The 21,658-nt window shown below is 37.6% G+C and overlaps 1 long non-coding RNA gene across 1 annotated transcript in view; it reads left to right on the top strand.

Annotated features, from left to right (window-relative positions):
* Positions 1 to 21,246, top strand: part of LOC133213202 (uncharacterized) — a 34,807-nt gene extending 13,561 nt beyond the window's left edge. Inside the window, exon 3 of the long non-coding RNA XR_009725721.1 lies at positions 20,720 to 21,246. This is a non-coding gene — a long non-coding RNA (uncharacterized LOC133213202). The remainder of the gene's footprint in view (positions 1 to 20,719) is intronic.
* The last annotated feature ends 412 nt before the right edge of the window (positions 21,247 to 21,658 follow it).

The following is a 21,658-nucleotide window of genomic DNA, read 5'->3' as shown; positions in this document are numbered from 1 at the left end:
TATTCAATAACCTGCTGATTAAAAAAAATGTTATTTTTTCTTTCCACTTTTATATGATCTCTAAAACATGTGCTTAATTAAAATTGATCTCTCTTACTTGAAATCTTTACAGAGTGACTTAGAGAAACATGGCCTCAAACCCAGTTATTTGAATTTACATTAGCAAAAGATCCAACCAATAATATGTAACTGTTGTTACACAGTGTCATTTACACTTCATGCCACTGTCTCAAGCATTCTAATCATGATGAAGCATTCAATTTCCAACTGATTTTTACAAACTCCTTGATTAAACCTCCAAAAGTCTCTAAACCATTGTCCCTGGCATGACGATAAGCTCGCAGAACAGAGCAGGTTAGCTGAAATTTAAAAGGGGGAGGTTTGTTTGTTCAATATGGGTATTCTGGAGTGGTGGGAGTCTGGTGCTAAGTTCTGGTCCAGTTCACAGACACAGCTCACAAAAGGCACATCCCACAGTATTTTTCCTGAATTTTGGCTGAATTAGCCACACCGTGAACTCTGAAGAATTAAGTCAAGATTGCATCAACAAGGATGTGATATTCTGCTTTTTAAGACTTCATGTTTTAAAGCCTTGTAACCATCCTTGAGAAGTCATTGTAACCAGAATAACACATTAATTCTTTTTTCCCCTGTAATTTCTACATCTGTCTGACTCTACATAGTCAGTAACCTCATTGATAAATTATCTTCCCTAATCTCTTCTGAAATAAGCATTTTATACTTGATGTGTTTCATTGACAGAGTTGTTAGTTCTATCAAAAAAACCGCAGAAATGGATGCCAGAGAAGTTAAACTTGTACTGCAGCCAAAACAGGTTAAGCACACAAGGGCATGTTACAAGACATCCAAAGTAGCTTATGTACAAAGTATCAAATGTAGTTGTGTGGACAAAAATCTGTAAATACGTGAAAATAAACGATTACCTCTTCCACAATGCTTTGCCAGAAGGAAAAGTCCGACAGCACTGCCATTCTCCGAATTTTTACTTTCACTGTCCCCACGTATGTTGAAGATAGATGTTTCAAAGACAGCCTGGCGTGACAAATGCAGCTCAGGTGACTTAGCAGATATCTTAAGGAGTGGAGACAAATACATACTCTGGACTTGCTGATATATGAAAAAAACCTCAAGCCTCTCACATGTGATCTGTTAACAAATAGCAGCACATTAACATTAAATGCAGTCAAATTTTGGGTGAAGAGTGGGATCAAGACAGAAAGGCTAATGGTTTATTATAAAGTTTTGGAAATCATGATGAAATAAAGCACTTTTTAAAAATTGTGTGCATATTCCATACCCAGAGCTCAAAATCCATATGGAGAGAATCCCTTTATGGAGAATGTGATTTCCTTCAAACTCTGCCATTCATGGAAAATTTGCAGAGCTACCCATGCACAGAGTTCATACAGTCCTGAATCTCTTTTTAAATCTCCTGTTCTTGATAGCAAAGCAAATAAAAATCTCCCATACTCTCTTATTTGGAAATGAATACCCAAATCTTCCTCTCCACTCTCATTGTATTTTCCCTTCCCAGTATTTATTTTTATATATTAAAAAAAAAAAAGTTAAAAATCAATTTAAAAGATGAAAAGTTTTTCAAATGTTTAAACCTTTTGTTTAAATTGGTTTTTATAGAAATGATTTTCAAAAACTGAAGATGTGAAGGATATGCTCTGGATTTAACTTCCTGTGGGCTAGGAGTAGGATAAATTATGGTTTTGCATTGTAAAAGGTGATCTCTCCTCCTTACCAGTGCTATCAGCATCTGCAGGTCTTATCCGCAGGGAACAATTATTTTTTTCCTGAACAAGCTTGCTCATTAAGGTACCTGACTACCACTTTATTTATTTCCAATAGATGGTGCCCTCTTTTTGTAGCAGATGTTGAAACTGAAAATAAGGTCCTTAAACATATGCGATAATGACTGGGGAATGTCAAAGTGTAGCCTGCCTCCCATTTGCACTGCAAGAAGTATGAAGCTCAGGCTCTCCCTCTGGTACCCAGTGGGAAGTTGTAATTCGCTAATTGGTGACCTGAGAAAGGACAGGTTATTCAGCAAATATTTCCTTTATATAAAACATGAATTATACATTGAAGTCAAATATCACATGATGAAAACATAAACAGATAAAAGGCCATTCCCTTTGCAGATATTCAGACTGAACTCTCCCCTCTTGGTAGTGCCACATCCCCCACCTCCAATGTTCTTTTGGCCCAGACAGGGGCTTGAGGTGCAAAGAAAACAGCAATTTGCAGTGCCCTCTCCTGCCTTCTCTATCTCATTATTTTCCCTTCAAAAAATCATACCTGATCTTTAATCCCCACTCTTCAAATGTATTGTGAATTATTATTTTTCTTTGAAATTCACCTTTAATAATTCCCACACTTTTGCTCTTCCCACACCCAGTACCTCAGGATGGCCAGGTGGATGGCTTGTATCGTCAGAAGGGAGGGTATAGCAGCCTCACTGCTTCCCTTATCATGATCAGTCTGAGACAGTCCTCTAGCCAATTTAACAACGGCTGTCTCCCACCACAGTAAACCACTTTATAGCACTCTTATCCGATTCAAATTGACCTGCAGGGCACATTTCAGTAGCAGCTTAATTCACTTTCTCCCTTCCCTCGAGTTGAAAACAGTAGGGCATTAGTTGCCATATAATGTAACATCTATGTCTTGTTTTTTCTATTATCTGGACTAAGTAAATCAAAACAACAGCAATATAGTTGTGCGCTGATTTAAATGAAGAAATATGCTTCAGTGTTAAAATAATTCCTCTCATTTATATATAGCAAAGCCTCACACAACTTGTTATGTCAATGACATCCCAAACCAAGAGGTGCAATCTTGAGAAATTGTTTGATTAGTTTCCATCTTGTAAAACATCTTCTCATGGCAAGTGCTTAAGCCTGTAAGAGCTGCCAAGTTCAAGCCACTATGGCGCATGCTATAAGTCTTTCCGCAGTCCTTTGGGCCACTTCGCAACAAGAGCTACCATTTTGCTGTCACTGTCACTTCACATATCTAGTCTCTAAAGCTCTGTTCGTTGTTTCATTCTGGTCTATGTCTCCCTTAGGAACGTCTTCATTTTAATATAAATAGAGCGCTTCATCATGCAGTGCCAAAGACTCCTGGAAGGTACAACTCTCAATATTACTGAAAACAATGCATACAGATGAATTTGGCAGCAGATCACAAACAAAAGGCCTTAATGAAAAAGGGTAAACTTCCTAACCCAAAGGTGCAAAGGTGCAAAGTTTGGTAACAATAAAGGAAAGGGGAAATTAACACCTCCCTCTGCTAATCATTGGTTCAATCATTATATACAAACATCACCAGAAGCAGATAATTATATACTTTTGCCATACATCATGAATATATTGTACTGTACACATATTTTTATAGTTAATTTTTAATGGAACTTTTCTTTAACAGGCAAATTAATTTTCCTTCTGAATTGGGATTTTTTTTTTAATCCCATAATATTGCTAAGCAAAACAATTATATCTGTTCTAGAAAAGTATGTCTTAGAGAAACCTTAATTTTAGACATTTTAATAGCTGTTTTTTAATGTTGGTTAAAACTTTACATAATTTTCAATTTTGCCTTTTTTCTATCCTTCCATTTACAAGATATGATCAAGAATATTATAATAAGAGATGACATAATACAATATTAAAATAGGAAAATTAGGACAAGATTGGATAATAGGCTTAGGTATATCCAGGCAGATGCACGAACCTTAATGTGTTACATGTTAAGAAAACATGAAATAAAAAAGTTTCTAACACTTTCATAGTAAAGGGAGGTTAGGGAGGGGAAGTGCTACAGTCACTGCATGACACTATATGACATGAAAACTGTGATATGGTATGTTCTGATCAGCTAATACTTAGTACCAGGGTAAAGTTTTATATTTTTGGAAGAAAATGTCTCCTATAAAAGTGACACTTGAGACGTTTCAGAAGAGATTAATAAAATTGGGAGTTATTTTAGTTCTGCAGCCTTTACTTCTCACGTGTTGCTATATAAACCCAGTACTACTGACAGGTTGGATATCATCCCTTTTTGCATGAAGTAACATGAAGGGATCAAATAAAAGTTGTGTTTTACCCTAGCAATAGCTTCTAATGGCAATTGCACTTAAACCATCTTGTCCACAAACCTCTAATATATAACTGTTTCTATTCTATTGTATTCTATCTATCTGGAAATAATTTCAGGATCATATCAGCTCATGCTTACATATTTAATGTTGTTATTCTAGTTTAGTAGCTTACTCTATGACATTTCTTAGCATTTGTGTTTCCTTTTGTGCTCTCTACAGTGAATGCATGGGTTATCTCATATTTACTACACTTTTTTCAAATACTTCATGTGCACAAACATCCCAGCCATTTGGAAATTACTAATATCCAGTTACAAATTCACAAGTGGCAAATATGCAACCGTGAAATTCAGTAGTTACAAAGCAGAACATTTGTACCTTGTAAATTCCTGTACATATCTTAAGTTGCATGATGGGGAGCAGCAGGTGACATTATCCAGTTTTATGTGCACTTTACCTTTCTCTAACACCCCTCCTATCAATGCCACTGAAGTATAGAGTTTCATTCATTCATTCATTCATTCACTTTAATGGAAACCCCTCTCATGTGCAAAATAACCCCCCCAAAACTCTAAAATATTTTAGAGAATTAAACATGACCAAAGCTGATGCAGACTTTTATCTGGATACGTATATCTGTGTGGTTATGTATGTGCTCATGTATGTAGATGAGATCAGGAAGAGAAGGAGGATAGAGGTCACATTACAGTTTTACCCTCTCTCCCCCCACATAATACAAGCACCTCAAAATTATTAGCATATCTAAGCTCATTATACTTCTGTGAGACAAAGAACTCTTATTACTCCTTTTTTAGAAACCAAAAATTCAGCCTGGATCCATCCATCCAGGTCAGCATCTCCCATTTTGCTGCCCAACAGCAGAGCTCTTGGCCTCCAGGTTTCACTTTTGCAGCCTTTCCTGCATAACAGAAAAGTTCAGCAAAACTTTCAAATCAAACAAGATCATTTAGGGCAACTCAATTCATTGGTAGCAGTGCTGAGGAGAGGCTTTAATGTCCCAGCTTCATCCCCTGCTCCCAGCGAGAGCTTGGGTTATTTCACATTGAGGAGCACAATGCAGATGCCCTCCCTCCTGTGAACCTCCTCTGAGACTAAGACTACAGGACTGTGATGCCTCCCTTTCTTTTGGCCAAGAAAACTGCACAACAGAAGGGTCAGGCCAGGCCCAGGCCTCCTGAACATCAAGTGTAGCACATGGGGGACAGAGCCCCCATATCCAGGCATCACCTCCAGGGAAACACATCTCTAGCAGGGGCATTTCTCTTCCGGCAGAACTCAGGTGGAAAACATCTTGTGGAAGTCTGTAGAGCAGGACAAGCTGAAATTGCATTTAATTTTGTGCACCATGGAAAGTCTCCTAGATGTGTGTAGAGGCTTTTACTATAGAAGTAACACTTCTGCAGTATTAGCCCTATGTACTATTTACTATAGCCATAAAAATTCCAGCTTTTTTAAAAACCAAGAAATGTTAGGGAAGAGGTAAATGAAAAATCTTGCAAAACAGACATGAACAGGAAGGAAGAATGAGACTACTATCTAATGCCATTTTATACTTTAACACAATGATCTGCTCCCAAATTACATTTCAAAAGCTGTACAGTCTATATACTAGTCACTTCTCAAACAGCTATCATAGAAAATAATTTCTTGATATCTATATAATGCCCTTTTACCAGGTAAATAAAACATAGAGCTCCGTGATTATTATTTTCAAATATACAGTATTCTACTTCCTAAGTAGTCCAGTGTATCTTCAGCCACACCCCTCAGAGTAAAATGCTACTTGGGGAATAATGGGGGAAGAAGTCTACCTCATAATTATAAAATATAGCGGCACAAAAGCAAGCACTGGTATTTTATCTTCTTATACCATAATTGATACCTTCTGATGAGGCAGAGCAGCAGACACAAGACTATTTACTCAGTGGTCAAATTCTGCTGTTACATTGCAAATTAATTGGTGACAGAACTTAGTTTCAGTTTTCTGAGAAAAAGTCCTTCTTTTTTGTGTTTTGTATATAAATAATATGTGGTATTTTTGTGAGGAAATTGTGTAACTCATACATTCACTTTGTGCTTAGAAGTTTTTGCCTCACCTGTGTCAAAACATCATAATCTTACAGCTGCTAATTGCAGCACAGTGGCGCCTTGAGTTATTTTTGTGGTCAGCATGAGGTGGCATGTGACATTATACGTTATATTAAGCCTCAATGAGGCCTTTCTCTCATAAAGATGTTAATGCAGAAAGACGATGGTATGGAATCTTCAAACATCACTTTAATCTGCAATTCTTGATCATTATGTAAAATTAAGGTGATTTAATTATTTGACAGATTTACTAATGCACAGTGGTGTAACACATTAACTAGCTAATATTTTTAAGGCAGTTTGTCAAAATAAGTGCACATTAGTTCAGCTCCGACTATGCTGGGCTTTTGCCCAAGCAGAAAATGAGCGAATAAAAACCAGAATTTAACATGATGAGTCATAGCAATCATACTGAAAATTTACCTTTTAGGGAACACATTAGGTGATACCCTGCAGCCCATATTTAGTAACTCTCTGATTGACATTGGCAAGAATTTTGCTGTTTAGGAGCCACACAGAGACTCCAGATTTTTGCCTGCTCGGTTTGCAAAATGCCAACAGATCGGATGTGTTTTGAGAACCAAAACCAACTGAATTTTTAAAAGAGCATTTTTAAATCATTTAAATCAGTTTTTTAACAGCCTGAATAGACATATGTTCTTTCAGCCAAGTACGTGTATCAGGTTTCCTGGAAACCATCCCACTAGGGCATGACTATAGCTCAAATATAAGCAGTGAAGCACTTAAAAGGAGGCTAATTAGCTATTTGCTGTACTTGACAGATAAAAGATGTATGCAAGCACAGAGAAAAGACTGCAAATATAGATATCCCTGATTATGTTATTGTCCAACATTCTAATTAATTTCTTAGACCATCTTTGTGTAACATAAAAAGGTTTTAAAAGATGTGATAGTAACAAGGCTGTGATGTTTCTTTAACTAATCACCATCACTGCAGGGTGCTGGAAATTTTAAAGCACATTTTATATGCTCAGTTCATTGAAGAATTACTTTTACTTCTACTGGCCTTAATTTTTCCTTTATTTGCAGAGCAGCAATGAGAAAGGTGTGATTTGATTCAACTAGTGTGCTGCTCGGAAGCTATGACAGATGCCATTTTGGCATGTAAATCACCCTCGGAGAAGACAGACTGGCTGTTAACTAGAAATAGGGACATATGATAAAACGTTTGACCTCCATCAGCATCCCTAAAACTCATTTACTAGGTGAGGAAGCATCATAGCTTCTTTGAGACTTGTTTTATCTCCCTATAATTTTGGGGAATCATATTTATCTGTCACCTGTGAGCACCCTGTTGCTTTACCCCACCCTATACAAGCTCTCTGAAAAACCTCAAATGAAATATATTTTCATTTCTAATTTTAGCCAAAACCAAAGTTGTGTACAATGTGAGGCTAGCTAAGTAAAGAAATACATTAACCAAACCTTCTGAAATAAAACCATTTTGGATCAGGGTTTAGATTCCAGCAGGAATTAGGGCTCCTTTCTTGTTTACTCACATGGTTTTGCAAGTTCACAATGACATGCAGTGACTTTGGCTATAAATCATTTGGGTGTATTTCCGTAAGTATCTCAAGAAGGAAGGATCTGGCCCATGCCGCATCAAATAATGGGGTGTGCAGGTAAAAATATAGGTACCAACAGAGTAAACAGCAGCATTTTAAGCTTTGTTAATAGCTAGGGGCCACGTACATTAAAGTAGCAGACAATTTGTTTGATAAGCAATTGATATTTGACAGGCCAGTGACATCCTTGTTGTCGGGAGATCATGGCTCCAGTCTCAGTATATGACTTTAAAAACTTCACTAGGGGAAAAAATTACAGTCAGGCAAGCAGCAGCTAGGCATAGCCTAAGGCACTATCTGCCAATAACTAAGTCCTAGGGAAAACTGATTTGTGGCTTCTGATCACATGAACCTATAGCCTTCACTATTGACTAATTGTGGTTCATCTGGATGTAGATCTATCTTGGCTAACAAGAAAGCACTAGAGGTCTTCATTTAGCCATTGAGCTGAGTCTCTGGAGACATGTGTGCAGCTGTCTTTACCTTCTTACCAATCAACACATCAAAAGCTGCAGAATATATTTCCACTTTCAGAAATGCAAACTGCAAGTGAGATAAAGTTGCCAAACTAGTCTTGAAAAAGAGTGAATGATTATGACTGTACTCCAAATACAAAAGATAAATCACTTATGATCGTGCAGAACTTTGCTATCTATATAAATTTAGAACAGGCACAATAGAGTCAATTTATCAACTGGACAGCCACATCATTTTAATGTAACTGTAAAGGATTAAAGAATTTTAGGTGCCTTTTTTCCTACCAAGCATCAAACTAGGGAGAATATAAGCAGACCAGGTGAATGCACACTCCCTTGCACAAAATGACCATCGAATGATGCTGTTTGAATTTATTTCAGTGAAAATAATGTAGTTAAAAATCATCCACCTTATGCCATGAAAGGCAGTGTTAATTACCATGCAAAGCATCCTACCTAGTCCAAAAATTACATTAAATTTGGAGAAAAAAAGTATCAAGCGCTATTATGGAAGTATTTGAAGCTAAATCTATGAAAGAGGTAGGGTCAGCAATTTTGACTTAAATCACTTTCTTGGCTTCTGCTCACGTTAACAATTTATTCAAATAAAGTACTGGCAAGACACAGAACACCACTACTGAAGGAGTTGAGCTCCCTCAAACTCCATCAATGCTATCAGAGTTTAAAAGTCCACAGCAATTTTAGGGCTCAATTATAGTTTGACTTAAAGTCCAGAATTAGATCACATTTGATTTAATAGTCGAACAACTTGCTCAGTCCCAAATGAGCAAGAGTCCTGTGATGTCTATTAATCATGTCAGGACTAGTCAGTGCTGATTCTGACTCTCAGTCTCATAATAAGAGGCATACCAAAACCACCACCACTGCTTTCCCTTGGTTGTACTGTCTCAGTAAGTCAGAAGAAAAGCTTTTTTTGTGAGATTTCTCTTTCCTCCCAGTCCAGAAGGATGAGAGCACAGAAAGGTGCAGAGTCCTTGTAGGATTTCAGTATCTCTGCTTGTCAGCTTGGCTGCAGAAGTGAAATGGCAAATATTTTTGCCATTCAGTCAAAATAAATTGAGGTTTGAAGTCTGCAGAAAAGGGCAAATTGAGCACATAAAATTAAAAGCAATGTAAAAATCCCCTTAGAATGTCAATCCTGAAGCTAATGGTGCACATTTCTAGTTATTCTAATGGATGATTTTTCTGGATTGCATATGTTGACTGAGATCAAAGAAGAAACCAAAATTAGCTGAGCAGATTGGGTCCAGGAATTATTAGAAATTTAGAGGGAGAGATTATTTAAATTTAAAACTTGTTCTTCAGGGCAGATTGTTTTATGTAGGTAAAGCAGAAGAAGCTGTGAGAGTGTTTTCAAAGTTCTCAGGGTTTAACAAAGTAAATTCCTGCATCTGCTGAGATGTACCTATTGCTGTTTATTATTATTACTACCGATTTTGATCTAGCACACAGATGTGCTTTTTTGTTGTTTTTAAAGTAATATATATATCTTACATTTCTTTTTGTTGGACTTCCACTGTGGAGCTTTTGCCCAATACACTTATGATAAATGACAGAAGTTCTTACAGGCAGGGCAAGCAGTTCAGCCTGTTCCCAAAGCTGCCACATCTTTCTTGTTACAAGACCTTCCTTTCACACTGGTTTTGCAGAATTAACTCCCAAGGATAACATTTTCCACACTGACAGAGTTACTCTGAAGTGTATCTTGAGATCTTGCCTCTTGTCTTGAATGCCTCTATATTCAAAGCAGTATGGCTTGTTAGTACTTATTCAAAAATGCCGTCAGTTGGCCAAATTGCAAAACTTCATGAGGAAAAATAGAAAAGAAATAAAGAAAACCACACTTCAGTAGCATCTCAGTAAAAATGGCTTCCACTTTTAAGGTTTTTTAAACGTAAAAACTCAAGGTTTCACCTTACTGAACTCACTCTGAACCCCACAGACAGAGATGGGTGCTGACCCAGAGCAAGGGTGACCTGCAAGCATTTCTCAAATCTCTCAAAGGACCGCTCCTCTCCAGGGCTGCTGAGAGGTACTGTAGCTAGGAGCAGGGCATCACCAGCGTTTCTTGTGCTCCTTGCTACTGCTCCCTGTGCACATGAAGAGAAGGCGCTAGAGCTGGAAACCAACATGATGGAAAACTATGAGGGAGACAGGGTTGTGAAAAGGAGCCCAGTGCCCATGCAAGCAGAGAACAGAGAGAAAAACTGTGATGAGTATTTTATAAAGAATGGGATAAAGGGAGGATAGATAAGATTTCATGAGAAATTTCAAGATAAATGGTTTTGTTTTGTTTTGTTTTTAGGAAACACTAATTTACCAAGCTTGTACCTTTCCTCAGAAATTACAGTTTTCCAGTTACACATCATTCAGGAAAGGGTTCTCACCTCCTGAATGGAAATTTTGGAAGGAGAAAAGTCTGGGGGGAGAGAAGGGAAGAGAAAACTTATCCCAGAATAGCTCAGTGCTTCAAATGTTTGCCTAAGCACTATGGGACTCCCTTCATAGGCCTAATTCAGACCTGGACTTGAACCCTAGCTTCCCACTTTCCACAGGAATATCCTAATAGCCAGGGTATTGGTTGATTTCTTCGAATATTTCTACACAACTAACTGCTCTTCAATTAGAAAATACCTACATGCAAAATCCCTCACTTAATCTAGTTCCCTATTCCTCCACCTCTCATGAAAAAACAAGGCAAGACATCATTAAGAACTGAATTACAAGACTATTATAGTCTTATAATCTCCATCTTCTCACTCAGTGTACAGAACCAAGCTTCTCTGGAGATGGATATATAGACTTTGAAGGAAACAACTACACTCTTATTTCATCCATCAGAAAGGTTACCAAGTCTGCAGAAAAGAAATCTGACCACCAGAGAATATGACATGAGGTCATCTCATCATCAGAGCAGTTCTCACTCGAGAATTAGCTTCTTCAGAAATATGCATCTCTAAAAGAAAACCTTTCTCTCTCAGATTCTCACTAACAAGGCACTTCTACCTAGGCACCTGAACACAAGCTGAAGATACTGATCTGCAGAATACACCACTCATGAGCGTGCCTTGTGTATTTTAAGTACATACCATATATTCCAAAGCAAAAGAAAAGAGTAAAACAAGCTCTGGATGAGGAGGCAAAGGAGGACTTCTTTAACCCCAAAATGTCAAGCTTAAATAAAAGTTTGTTTCCATAAGAAGCAAGAGCTGATGACAGAAATGTTTGCTTACAAAGAAGTACACACAAAACAAGGAGAGAAGTTATTGTGTTTTCTCATCCTAACCCCTCTCAAGTTTCTTGGTAATTGTTTTGCAGACTGGATAGCTGCTTTGTGAACAAATTGCCTTTCTTCCCATTTGGAATTTGAACTCTCTGACTTCCTGGAGGAAAACCCTGAATCATTCTGATATTCTATCACAATTAAAAGCAGCTGAAGGAAATACTTGGCACATCATAACATTTGTGCTATGCCTCATTTCTGAAAATATCTAAACATAGAAGCTAGACTCTTGAGACTTTTTTTACTACCTCTGCAGCAATCTGGGAATCGGTTGGGTAACAATTACCTTTTTTACTTCTACAAGTAGAAATTACTAGGGCAGTAATTTACATAATAAAGGCATAAATCTAAACAAATAATATAAATCAAAATAATTATTTTTAGGTCTATTTGCAGAACTCTGAAAACCCAGAGACATAAAACCCACATAAGAAACATGAGTAAAGTAAAATCTAAAACCTGGCTAATTTCACCATGCTAGAAGGAGATTGCAGTTTTGTTAAAACCTTCGATTTCATCAAGAGAGGGTCTTCAGAATTAGAAGATGCAGCAGCAGGCTGGCACATATCAGTGCAAGCCCTCAGGAGGATTGATACGATGAGGACTGGCAAGCTTTTGAAAATGGGATGTAGCTCTTTAGCTCTAGCAGGTCAAATCACTTCCACCTTTTCCCAAAGTCTTTAGGAGGTATCTGTAAACTGTTTCTGCCAGGGATACAGCAGCCACACACCTCTTCAGTGGACACAGTTTATACTTAGCTAGTAAGTATGGCTAGAATTGTATTCATGGTGGTTAGAAATGGTATCTTGGAGATCAATCCTATTTCTTGATTTATCTTTTGCAGGAAGCCAAGTCAGCAAGGCCTAAAGTGCTTTAGGACTTCCCTTTTTACACGCTGAGGAAGACACTGGCTTACCAGGCTCCACTCAAGGTAACTAGAGCACACAGAAGATTTCACATGCAGATATGTATTCCGAATAACTCCTCCTTTCTCTTTTCTTTTTCTATCCAAAAAGAACAGCTGAACAAGTCCCCCCATGGGTATTACATTATTTTTGCATTAGCAATGAGGTAACTCCAACACTTTCAGCATGGCAAACTAACCGTAACATGAGAATGATTAATATGTGCTATAAATGATAAAACCTGAAGGCATTACCTCACGTATTGTTTCCAGAAAATGAGTGAGCCTTACCTACAGAAACCCAAAGAAAAGTCTATTAAGTGGATTGGCCCAAAGCTCTGTGGTAGGACACATCCTTCATGCCTGTGTTGTCAAAGGGAACAGAGGCCATTGCTTCACCCTTCTCCACGTGCATAACACGCTGCCATCGTTTCTCCTCCAGCTTTGTGAAATCCAGAGCCTTGAGAAGAAAAAATTGGTTCAAAATACCGTAACTGTTTGTTTGACCACTACTGCTAACATTCTAACACTGTTTAGAGCACATCAGGTGGTATAATGAGGCCACTACTAAGCGTCGCAATCAAAGGGATTAATTTGAGGGCTGGTACAAGTGTCTTCAAAATCACACTCAGAATGGGTGCATCATTTTTATCTGCTTCTCTCCTTTTACCTAACTTTATTTACCAAGAAACATTTCATTCCCCCACAGGTACAGTTTTCCATTTATTTCCTGCATTACACATTAAACACTATATAATATCAAAAAAGACACCACCTTGTTTGGTGAATGAGATCGGTCTTACACTTTGCTAACATTATAGCCAGATTTCATGGTCATGGGAAAACAAAACACCCCAAATTGAGCAGTTATTAATTCAATAAATCCAGCTGCTCTCAGTGTTCTGGGCAAAAGGCAAAGTTAAAAGCAGCTGCTCATTGACGACATGTGAGACCTGACTAGGGAAGGTAGCTGTTTTAGCACATCATCCACCACTTTGAAGGCTGACTGCACTCAATTTCTTAGACAATCTACACACCATTTTCAGTTCTGTACCTCCATAATTTATCACAACAATACCTCAAGCATACAGATGGGGGGGAAGGGAATGAAAGCAATTTACAGTATCAAGATGAAAGAAGCTGGTCGGCTCAAGAAGACCTACTATGTAAATCATACCCACAACTTAAAGGAATGTCACCATAATATTCTGGAATTAATTTTTCCAGCATTCCTATATAGGTCACACAAAGGTAAATGTAGTTTCCTACTCCCCCTACCACTATATCTGGAGTTGTTTATCAATATGTTAAAGAGGAAATTAATTCTACCTCCCCTTTTCTACATGGACAATAAGAACCTTATGTATAAAACTTTTGATAAAAATAAAAGCAATCAGTAAAAAAAATCAATGTGCAGTCTGTCTAGGTGTTTTCTCTTTAGAGTTTTGGGCACATCCTTCAAAATTTACTCTTCACGACACTGAAGATAAGAAATGAAAATAAACTTTTCCCACTGATAAGCTAGATCACAAACAGCGTTGTGTCGTAGACATATCTCATCAATCCTAGCGAACAGAAAAATTGCAAAGGTTATGTGCAGCATTCATAATGTTTCTAATAAATTAAATATGTGATTTTAACCCATTGTTTTTAACTTGATTTCAAACACAGATCTATATTTTCAGACAGTTTTCTAAATTAGAATTGCTAAATATGTCTGATTAATCAAAGGTGTGTTCTTCAATGGGAAAATACTGATTTTCCTTTATAAGAGTATGTGCAGGCACAACTTTGCTTTTTTATTGATGGGTAGATAACAGTCTTTTGCACACAAGTTTGTTTTACCTATGTTCAGCAGGTGCACCATGTATTCCAGAGAGAGCTAAAACGTGCGTGCAAATCTCCTTACAGAGTTTTCCCTCTTCTTTCAATTATCAATGACATATTTATCTAATAAACCTCTGAATTTAGCTACATTTACTGTGTGCGTCTCAGCACTCGAACTGCCTCTCAGTCTCTCTTTCCCCCTGGATTTACTTGTAAAGGTACAAGCATGTTAACAGTTTCAAACAGCTGCTATGGAAAAAAATCATCATGAATGTTTCCTTCATCCTCCTCAATTGTGGATTTAAATCTCAAAATACACTGAGGCTGGGTTGCAAGAAGCAGTTGCAGTTACAGGATTAACTCCAGACACCTCCTGCTCCAGCAGGCTCGAAGTCGGGGCTTATACCAGTGGAAAGGTGATACAAGAGATATTCCTGTCTTGTTTTTCACACTGGTGGGTCCTGACATTTTGGGTCAAGCAAACTTTTAATGAATGGGAAAACTCTTTGAAGTCATATTTATGTATTTCTAAATATATTCCATGTTTTTCTCTCCTTCCAAGGAATATATTTTTAGACTTCAGGCAGCCAGTTTTAAAGAGGCTTCTGAAAAGAACACAAACTAAGATTGTAATTCTGCAGAATATGTAGTGCATTTGTAATATGTGGTTTCACATTGGAAAGGTAACCTGTTCCCATAAGAAAAGAAATATATATTAGCTCTCAAATGGACAATCCCTGTAACTTAAACCATGCTTCACCTCAAATTCTTAGATAACCTTTTGCATGCACTACAGTCATATCCCCACTCTGTATCTAAACATTGCCTTTCTAATGCTATCCTTCACATAGGCACATGCATAGACCCCATTGCTCCCTACTCAATGTACACCACACATGGGCTATACAATTTAACATTTTCATCACCTCATCATCTATTTAGCAAAGAAGTATGTAAAACTATGCTTGCAACACTACAACTCCTTTCTGAAATCCCTCACTCCTAGTTTGACTCTACCCTGCTGCAGAAATTAACTTAAAATTATAATTTTTTTTTTTTCTCATCTAGTTCTAACACAACACTTTGAATCTTCAGGGTTTTTTCTTGTTTTTTTTCCCAGGACAGGTCCCCTCTGTGATACTCTGATAATCTTACCAGTAGTTATTCCTTAGCTATCAGGCTACAGTGAAAATATCATTGCATTTTGAGCACAGATCATCACACTCCAGTTCACTGAGGCTTCACTGATGTACACAGTGAATCGCCAGATTTAAGGCTCACAATGTCACAAACATTTGCTATTTCACCTGGCAAAATAACATTGGCCAGAGAATGCAAATTGGACAGGGAGTATTTTACAGTTTTTGTCTAAACATTAAAAGATGTTCAGAAAATATTTCTGTCTTTCTAACTATCCCAGAGAGTACAATGTGCCTCTGTGAACTTGACAACCACGCAAATGTAAAGGATTTTAAAAGGACTCCTGTTAAAAAGCAGTTGATAATAACCTACAGTACTAAAAAAATAGTATGGTATCTACTGGATCTCCACACTAAATAGATCCTTCCATATGGTAAGTAGTCCTGTACTAATAAAAGACTGAGTCAATACCATTATTCATACAGAAGTAGACTAATGGGTATGAATAAGGATTTAATTGTGCCTCAGTATTCAGTATTCAGCTTCCAAACATGCATCAGTGTTAGCATCTCATGACTAAAACCACTGATTTAACCAAAGTTTTGGAAATAAACATATACTTTATAGCCATACATAATAAATGGTTAATTTAGAAAACATTAATATTTTCTCCCCTGCTTTTACATAGAGAAAGACACAAAATAAATTCTCACCTGATTATTTCTCATGGGCTTGTATTATAGACTCAGCTTGAACCTACAGTGGACTGGGGAATGGCTTCAGTCACTTTCTTTACAATAGGAGGTTATTCTTCATGGTCCATCTTCTGTGCTAGGTCCAGGTAGACTGACTGGGTGAATCAGCGCACCTAGTGCAGAGGGAGAAGGGAGGAGCTGGCACAACTGCCATCAGCAGGAGGCCAAATAGCTTCAGGTCAAGACTGATTCACATGTTAGATTCACAGCACCTTCACTAAAAATTTGCACCCTCTCTGTTCAGGCATGAAGGATATTTAATGATACTTGACAGTCATCTCTGAAGAAGAGAGGAGCTGGCTCTACAACTATGATGAATCTGATTGATACCACATCCAACATGGCTCACAGGTTTGAAATTTGCTCTCTATTAGCAATTGCTATGTGTGCAGGGCTTCCAGACCATGTAGAATTTCTGAGGTTTTCCTGGAATTTCAACTAGATGAAGATATCTTGCTCAAGCAGATGACAACAAATACATTGTCATTTTCTGCAAGGCACATGGCACCTTTTGTATTTTAACTGTCTGAGTGTTAAAGGGACTGTAAAACTTCTCAAGTCAGATGTTTTAAAATGACAATGTTTGTGATATGCGGAAAGGCAATCAAGGGTGGAGGGAGGAGAAACAAGTGCTGGTGGCAGTCACTAGAGAAAGATGCAAAGGTTTGTGGCACTGGACCCAGAACTTCTGTCAAAGAGCTGAAGTCAAAAAGAAGTTGGTACCACACTCCACCTGATTTTGCATCGCTTATTGGAGGAGCACGAATCTGTTTCTCTCTGTTTCAAATCAACAAAGATTGAAAAGGAAGAAAAGGAGGAGTTTGGGGTTGTAAGGTGGCTCCTCAGGACACCAGGGTGCTGAGATAGTGTGAGCTTCCCTTGGAGTGCTATGGGAGCCAGGAGAGAATGCTGGTTCCTTCTGTCAGCTCCTGGTTGAGCCTTAGCAGAGGGGATGGGGGGGCGCACCTCCCAAGATCTCCTGGGAAGACAGTTCACTGCTGTTCCATCATTTTTTACTTCTATAGCTGAAAAACTGAAAGCCAGAAAATGTGCATACAGTGTAACTCCTGTACCATGCATTCCTTACTTCTTAGTTTGTTTTCCCATGTGATGTCTGTAACCACTCATTTTCCATGTTCTTGGGCTTGGCCTTTCCCCTCTTTCACTATTCTGTATATTTTGGATATTCCCTGTCTCAAAATGGAAAGAGTAGCAGAAAAGTCTTTGTTGCTTGGAAACTTCTCAAGTTCTTATTATGCGGTTCACAGCAAAGATGTGTATGTTATTGCCAAATAATTACACTGTGAATGTTGTATTCCTGCTGTCTTAGGATAGCTGTCAAAACTTAAAGAAGGGAAACCAACTTAGCAATGAACAGAAAAGAAACCCATAGTCCTTTGTGCACCTTAAGTACTAGCTATTAGAGAAAAACTTTAGTTACAGCTGATTTAGTAATACAAAAGTTTTCTGTGCAAGTTCAGGAGAGTTTCTGCTCAGGTAGTTTTATAAAATTGGTAATCAGTGCTCCATATCTATAACCTGGAAACCAATTGGAGGACGAATGCACCTCATTACAAGAGCAACATGTATTTTTAATTACTCCTCTTTTTACAAATACAGTCAAATGGTTGAGACTCAGCTTTGCTTTTTTTCTTCTGTGTATCAGCCATTGTAGTACAAGGGGAAGGAAGCTGTGACACTCACACAATCTCACTTTCAAGGGCTGGACCCTTCAAGGAATAAAAACCTAAAAACATGGTTGTATTTGATAGCATCTATGGAACTAACATGAAAAATAATCTGCTTTTTTTTACAGCTGACTAAATGCTGTGTGGGATACTGAGCAGATATAGATTAGTGTATATATATGTACTTTGTAATTACTGACAAATAACTCCCAATAGATCAAGACAACTGATGGGCAGTGTCACAGTAAATGACAAGGCTTGATTCCTCTATTACCATCAGTTTAAATTTGGTGTTTTTTCCTGTGTGAGGTTTAAAAAAAATTTCCAAATGCGTAATTTATGTTTAATCTGATATATTTAATGTCCCTGAAGACTATTTTTATAATAGTTTTCTTTAGGAATGATACACTAACTCCTTCCCCCACACACACTACTTTTCCTTTTATTTTAAATAACAAATTTCTTTAAGAAATAAAAAAGAGCGTGAGACAGAAAGCTTATATTTCAGGGAAGAATGGTGCGAGGGGCCAGGGAGGCCACATAATTGGGTGTGATATGTCAGTTTCTCTAGTGACTGTCGGGACTATTCTGTCATCACTTCCGCAGCGCGTAAGAGAGAGGACTGCACAAATCCCCACGTCTCCCGTGACTTAACCAAACACTGGATTCTCCTCTAAGAGAAACTTAGTCAGGAGTTGCGCAGGTGGTTTATACATTAGCAAAGGAAGAAAGAGAGGGGGGGATGTAAAAGAAAGGCAAAGGATGAGAGTGTGACATTAAGAGAGGCTTGCCAAAACCAGCATATTATATTGTTTTTGCTAAGCAAATTGTACTCCTAAAAATAAAACAATTTAAAAACCCACAAAAAAACTCCAACAAAACAGTCTCAACCTACTACATATATATACACCTTATTTTATATATATGTAGTATATATACATACACCCCTTATATATACACACCCCTTATATATATACACACACATTATTTTATATATATATATATACACACACACCTTATTTTACAGCTTTTGGCTACTCTCTTACACTATTTCTCTAGTTGCTTTCTCTTCCCTAAAGGGAAAACAGAAAAAACTAACAACATATCACACTTCACCTACCTTCTGACTGGGCAGATAAACACAGTAGGTAGTTAAGAGACACTGCAGCTGTAGTTCTTTCTCCTTAAATCTTCCTTAGTTATTCAATTGCAATGGGCAGTATCCATCCCTTCTACCTTAGATGGTAAAATATAGACCTTCATATTGGTCACCTCTTTTTATTCAAAAGAATGAAATAGGCAGATCTGCAGGATGGTTCATCTGATAAATTCTAGGAATTGGTCATACAAGAAGACATGCATCCTAAAAATGCCATTTTCTTATATGATGATGACTTAGTGGCTTCTTGTGTGAAAGAATGAAGTATCAGCATTTAAAGAAGCAAATCAAGAAATCTCTAGGTTTTTTTTATTTCTGTTTTAGCAAAGCCACACTTAAACCATATCCAGCTCTGCAGAAGAAAAGGATCATATACTGTACTTGGGTTTTGCTATACTCCTCTACACTTCTGCTAAGCACAGTTGAGCAGGAATCTTCACATGGTCACAATGCTTCCCTTTTCTGATTCCGGAGCCCTAAAGGTTTGAGAAATGTAAAAATGACAAAATTAAATGAAGTTCACTGCAGGCCTGCTGGAACTCAATTACATACATTTTCCTTGTCTTTCCTTGTTTCTTTGCCTTTGGAAACTGTTCTACATCAGAAGGAGTGGTACTAATTAATACAATCCTAACTTTATTTCAGACACACAAGATGTGCTCCAACCTGTATCAAACCACAGACCAGAAATGCTTTTTTGTCAATTTCCCATGTACCTAGACAACTTCTGATTTGGATAAACAGGTAAACTAGGCATACACCAAGAACAAGACCTTATACTGCAGCCCTATGGGTAGATGAACAAAACAAATTTCCCCTATGTTATGCTTCCCTCTTATATTTTACCAGTAAGTTTGGCACTACAGAATTTCACCCATACAGTGCAAGCTGTTTCAGAGCACTTGCACCTGAAATAAGAATTCTGCCTACTAGTGCCTAATGTTGCCATTACTTATGCATACACACATGCAGTAAATCCTTCAGATTTCCAGAGCAGAGAAAATTAGGGATGTATTATCGTCTGTGTGGTGTTTAACTGGTAATATAAATTACTACTCTGTGGACCCACAGTATTTTTCACAGAGATCTAGGAACAGGATTTCAGGGCACTGTCTACTTCTCTGAGTCCCTCCCTTCACACACAAAGGCAACTGCACAATAAAATAGCTCAGAAGGGTTTACAGATTATGAACCCTATGCAACACTGTAACCTGCAACAAACCAAGACCCAGTGTAAAGAAAAAGGGAAAAAAGAAAGGAGTCATAGAAAGCCACAGAAAGAAAATAGAACTGCATTTTTTATATTTTAGATCTTTGAAATAAGAAGAAATTCATAGAAGGAAGCAGTACAGTGTGTGTGTATGGTGCTGGTCACATCTCAGACGTGTTTCAGGGAAGAGTAATCTCCACTGTTTGAAAACCTTTCTGTAAAGGCTGAGGGAAAAAAGGTGTACCCAAGTTTTATCTGAGAATCAGACTCCTAATATACTTACCATATGTAAATCATTTCAGATACTGCTGGAAATAACCCAAAGTAGCACTCAACACTCCAAACTAAAGCTAGCCTGAACGCTGATTTGAAACAAGCCAACTAATTTGCTTTACAATTCCTTATTTTTTTATTGCATGTTTTTATTATTAGGATGGGAATCAGGGATGGAAAACACCAAAAGAAACAACTTTCACAGCAATAATCCTTTAATCAGGACAAGGAAGCATGAGAAAACTTACAAGAAAGCTTGTTCTCAGGAGAGGAACTCCATCTTTGTTGGAGCAAACAACATCCAGACACCAAAGCTAAAGCAGGTACATGAGAAATGCAATAATGAGAACAGCCTTGTATCTTGCAGTATTTGAAAGGCTTGCATTTGAAGAGCATGCAAAACCAGAAACAGATTTTCTTTCTACTCTCTCTGCATTATGTATTAGATTATTATTGCCATACGTAAGACCTGTGGAATTTGGAAAAGAGCTTTCTTTATGGGCATGACAATGAATAGGATGAGCTCCAGAAATACTATGCCGTAGGGTACATGTTCTGGGACAGGTGTCCCAACCAAAGAAAATTTCTTATTTGACTTTGCTTGTCTGAAATGTACATTAATCACCTGACAGGGTCACTGCAGAGATCATAGGATTTATTATTTCAGACATCAAACATTTATTAGTTCAAACATTTCACATAGAGTAGGGGCAGAAGATTATTAGCTTCATATTATATAAATGACTGTGTCCTATTTGGCTTGCAAGTCTGCAACCACAATGGGACTGAGAAGTAAAAGAACCTTCAAAGTAATTCCTTTAAACACCTTATACATGGGAGATTTTCCATTTTTGGGGCAAAAATCCAAAAGTAGAGACCACGATCAAGATATTTGTTTTAAATACCATAATTATTGGTTTCACTACAAGGTGCCTCTAGGTGAATTTATTTCAGAATCAGAAGCATTCATTCACTTACTTTTTTACTCACTAACTCTACAAAATAACAATTTCATTTCTGTTTTTAACAGAGATCTGCTTGACACTCCTTTGTTCATTGTCATCTTGTGCTTAACAGCAAAACTCTCAGTGTGAAGGG

This window comes from Neopsephotus bourkii, unplaced genomic scaffold, assembly GCF_033783945.1.
Source record: "Neopsephotus bourkii isolate Nb327-2 ecotype Australia unplaced genomic scaffold, CSIRO-AGI_Nbou_v1 NB_787, whole genome shotgun sequence".
NCBI classification, from domain to species: domain Eukaryota; kingdom Metazoa; phylum Chordata; class Aves; order Psittaciformes; family Psittacidae; genus Neopsephotus; species Neopsephotus bourkii.
The sequence above is the reverse complement of the archived record's forward strand: the minus strand, read 5'-3'. Positions and strand labels throughout refer to the sequence as shown.